The sequence below is a fragment of the Palaemon carinicauda genome, chromosome 21 (genome assembly GCF_036898095.1).
Source record: "Palaemon carinicauda isolate YSFRI2023 chromosome 21, ASM3689809v2, whole genome shotgun sequence".
Classification (NCBI taxonomy): domain Eukaryota; kingdom Metazoa; phylum Arthropoda; class Malacostraca; order Decapoda; family Palaemonidae; genus Palaemon; species Palaemon carinicauda.
The window spans coordinates 82,422,266-82,427,223 of record NC_090745.1 but is presented as its reverse complement, the minus strand read 5'-3'; the positions used below and the strand labels follow the sequence as shown (position 1 = coordinate 82,427,223).

General features: G+C 34.5%; 1 protein-coding gene across 21 annotated transcripts in view; it reads left to right on the top strand.

The window, feature by feature from the left end:
- The first annotated feature begins 278 nt into the window (after positions 1 to 278).
- Positions 279 to 4,958, top strand: part of nwk (nervous wreck) — a 228,329-nt gene continuing 223,649 nt past the window's right edge. For all 21 annotated transcript variants that reach the window (XR_011039209.1, XR_011039210.1, XM_068345039.1 and 18 more), the window contains exon 1: positions 279 to 365. The gene's annotated coding sequence lies outside the window, so the exon portion shown is untranslated. The remainder of the gene's footprint in view (positions 366 to 4,958) is intronic.

Sequence of the window (4,958 nt, the reverse complement as noted above, 5' to 3'; positions counted from 1 at the left end):
CACAAACATATCTATCTATCTATCTATCTATCATATATATATATATATATATATATAAAATACCCATCAAAACATATCCATCCCGTACTCGTTCATACATTACGTATCTACTGAAATAATGGATTTAATTTATACAATTTGTTTTATGTAAAACATTCAGAAGAAAAACATATTCACCTTTATAAGTTGTAACGAATGCATCATTTAAACAATATTTATTTAGACTTCCGGTCACATTTCTTATGGTCTCTTTTCTTATCTTTTCAGGGAAGCTACCTAAAAGTGTGCAAAAATCTTCACAGTGAACAAATCTCCAAGTTACAAGCGAAGAATCAACAGGAATGCGATCTCTTAGAAGATATTAGGTAAGGTATCATTCACCCACTAATTACGCAAAATCAGTTATATTAATACTTTTAGTATTTCAAAATATACAGCGTATTTGGGTTGAATTCTCCAACTTCTTATATTTGCGATCTCACATTTCACCTTTATTACAAGATTTTGGATTTTACTTGCATTAACCATAATATAATTTCCATCTCCCTTTTTACAGGTTGAATATCAATAATACTAAGTATGAGAATAATTTTTTGACCATTTATATCTATTGTATTGTTTCGCCCCTAAATATTCAAGGTAATAGTGGGTGTCAAATTAATTAGTGTATATTTATTGCTTCCTTTACAAAAGATAATTTAATAACAAAGCCAATCCTCAATTAAGGAATTTCTCTTTAGAATTTTGTGGTCCATCAAAATGAGCTCAAACCCAGAGTAGAGGTTTAAAGGAGATGCAATGGATAGGGCAATGCCCTAAAGAACGAACATACCAGTACCCAAGTTTCCTCTCCCCAAACTAAGACCAGGGATGGCCAAGCAATGGCTGCTGATGACTCAGCTACTAAACCTGATAAACTTCCCCACACCCGCCATTCCTAGCTCAAAAGGATGGTGAGGTTGCAGACACTACTAGAAATTATCAGTTTGATCAATTCTCAAACTTCTATTTACAGACTGCTAGACAAGAACGTTTCCAGTCGTCCAAAGTATTTACTTAACTATCTTTTACAAATATATTGGTACTATTACTATTATTTGTTAAGCTACAACCCTAGTTGGAAAAGCAGGATATTATAAACTCAAGTGCTCCAACAGGGAAAATAGCCTAGTGAGGAGAGCAAATAAGGAAAAACTAGACGAGAAGTGTAAGAACAATGATAACATTGAAATAAATCTTTCACATATAAACTAAAAACTTCAAAATAACGAGAGGAAAAGAAACAAGATAGAATAGTGTGCCCAAGTGCACCCTCAAGTAAGAGAACTCTAACCCAAGACAGTGTAAAACCATGGTACAGAGGCTATGGCAGTACCCAAGACAAGAGAACAATGGTTTGATTTTGGAGTGTCCTTCTCCTAGAAGAGCTGCTCACCATAGCTAAAGAGTTTCCTCTATAACCTTACCAAGAGGAAACAAACCACTAAACAATCACAATGCAGTAGTTAAACCCTTGAGTGAAGAAGAATGGTTTGGTAATCGCAGTGTTGTCAGGTGTATGAGGACAGAGGGGAATATGTAAAGAATATGCCAGACTAATCGGCGAGTGTGTAGGTAAAGGGAAAATTAACCGTAACCAGAGAGAAGGATCCAATGCAGTATTGCCTGGCCAGTCAACGGACCACATAACTCTCTAGCGGTAGTATCTCAACGAGTGGCTGGTGCCCTGGCTAACCTTCTACCTATTTCTATTCAGCCTAAACAGTATCCTTTACAATATCACCTCTAGGCAATATGAAACGATAGAAAAGAAAAAAAAAAATAAATTAATATGGTGCAGCAAACACCTGCGCAAGACTCAGTGGTTTCTTTACACAAAAAATAAGATCAGAGACACTACAGAGAAGTATTTAGTATGATATACTTATGGCTAACTCTTCCTCCAACCTACAACCTCCACAGAAAAGAATAGAGTGATATTTGTATCTGAATCCTGATTAGAACATCAACAGAGATATAGATAAAAGTCAATGTCAGGAAAAAAAATAATACATTAATCGGCAAGCCTCTAAGTTCCCTGGCCAACTCTTTCTTTGTAATTCAAGCTTTACAGCAATTTTCACAAAATGTGCTCAATTTTTTCAACACTTTTTAATTTTGCTAGAATCTCTCTATTTCCAGAAAATGTAGCTCTCATTATAGCCAAACATTTACTCAATTATTCCCGGAATTCAAGGCGTGATTGGTACCATGTTTGTTGAGAAAACAACTAGGGGCCATTTAGATTTCATCTCTAATTCCAATAAAGATACACAATCAGAGGACTGGCCGTTATCTAAATTTTGGCTAGTTAAATATATGGAAATATGTACTCAATGAATTGTTTTCTTTGTTGACCGTTTAATTTTCAATGCCGGCAACCCTACATTCTCTGCAAAGGATCAGGATATCTGGTAAAGAGGAAAATTAAAGAGGTAGTTCTATCAGTTACATCAGAGGTAGTTTTTGTGTGTGTGTGTTAGTCGCACCAACGATTTCCCCATCAAGTTTAGGATCGACGAGAACACTGTATTGCGCTTTCTTTCTTAGAAAACTCAATCTGATGTCAACAGTAATAGATGAATTACAATTCTAAAAAATACACACTTGTCCGTTTAATTGCTACACTAAATGCGCTTTGTAATTGTACATGAAGTACAGAAAAAACGAAGATCGAAATTACCTCGTAAAAATGTAGGTACACGAAAAACACAAATAATCAGAGAGAGAGAGAGAGAGAGAGAGAGAGAGAGAGAGAGAGAGACCCGATTGTCGTTACACTGTGTACCCCCAAGGGGGTGGGGTGAGTATCCCTCAACTTCCCATCTCATCTATTCAATGGACGAGTTTAAATTGCGGTAAATTGCTATTCAAGGCTTTAAATCTCCCATTGCAATCCCTCCTTACATTCATTAGTGGGCTCAAATGAACAAGATCCCTATTCCAATACATAAAGCAAAGGAGATTGAGACACTGAGCTGTGTTTTACATAATATCAAATAGAGGATTGAATGAGGAAGTGGAAAAAATTATCAAATATAGCTATTGTTGTGGTGACATACAGAATATTTTAATGGTAGAAAATAAACTAATTAAAACTGAAATGGGAAATTCGCTATCAAATACCGCCATATAAAAGGGATTTTTGTGACAGAAAAAAAAAAAAAATGGGCGATGATGGTAGCTGAAACCCAACCTGGCCCTTATCGCCTATGCCAGGAATAATTTCCGGCCAAATATCTGATGTGCCGACTTCTTCCTTTAAATTGCTTAAAACAAATTGAAATTTCATTCTGGGGGAGACACGCCTATTTGATGAATGGGCAACCAGATATACTTTTTTTCATACCATAGGTGATTGCATTTCAAATAGAAGAATAGAATACTTTTCCTGTTATATATTCACACAGAATCCATATGATGTGTTTATGTAAATACGTTGAGTATAAGATGTACAAACATAATCAGATATTCATTTACATAATACATAAATAAATAATTACTCCCGCCCCCCCCCACACATATATTCTATGTATATATATATATATATATATATATACACACATATATATATATATATATATATGTATGTATGTATACCGTAAAAAACACTAATGCATACATACAATAAAGGATACCCAAACATAGAAAACAGCAACTGGAAGGCCATATTAACATTCATTTCACATTAAAAAAAAACAAAAAAAAAAAAAAAAATAAAAAAAACAGAAGGTCAAACACTTGGCCCGTAATTTGACCTGGGTCGGAATCCATGCAAAAGACTTGAGAACACAAACAAAGACGAAAGAAGAGCATCTACTAGTGTTCATGGAACAGGAATTCACACCGGTATAACAAGACTGAACCCTCCTTCCTCGGCAGACCCTCTGGATCGCACACTGGAATTTTTTTATAGGTCATGTGATAATATGAAACTTAGATCTACAGTATGTGTTTGTGATATTTCTTGTGGATGAGTATATGAAAGGTTTTGTGTGTGTGTATATATATGTGTATATATATATACTATATATATATACATATATATATATATAAAAGTTATATATAAATATATATATAATATATATATATGTGTGTGTGTATGTGTGTGTGGGAGGGTCATCGTTGTCTCATGGATAACACTTTCGTCTCAATAGTGATTGGACAATGAATTTAGTTTATTGTTAGGATTAAACAATTTGAGTATGTATCGTTAAACCTATTGTGACTGTCGAAATAAGTATGGCAAAGGAGATCCACGATAGTTAGTCAATAGAAGAGGGTTGCAATAGGAGGGACATGATTATGGAGCCAGCAGTTTCATCTTAAGGGAAGGGTAACTCACACAAACACAGCTATTTAGAACAATAATTCGTCCGACTGACATAATAAAGTTATTTTAATGTCAGACAAACTAAGAGTCAAAGAAACTACTTTGAGGTCATTGAATAACAACGGAGATAACCAATGAAGTTTGGAATATATCAAATAAAAGGTTTAAGAAATAATTCACTACGTTTACTGACTAATAACGCCGAGCCAGGAGTTATAAAAAGAGCTCGAAGGCAAGCGTAAAATGAGCTGGTGGCTTAAAAAGTAAAATCAATTTCAAGACACATTATGGAGCTGACAGGTAATTAATGAAATGAAAAAGATTGAAATGAGACTGCGGATACACAGCTTCAGCATGTCAAGAATACCGTGTTGTTAATATTATTTCATGTAATATTTTTCTCCAGTAATATAATGTTCATGAGATTGTGACAGGTAAAATAAACACTTTAAGAAACAGTCTTGCCTTCTCCATCATAATGCTCATCACTACCACAGTATTCTAGAACTTTTATTCCAGTTGTGAACAAATTGTGAAATGATCTTCCTAAATAGGCCGTTGAATCGGTGCATCTTAAGATCAAACT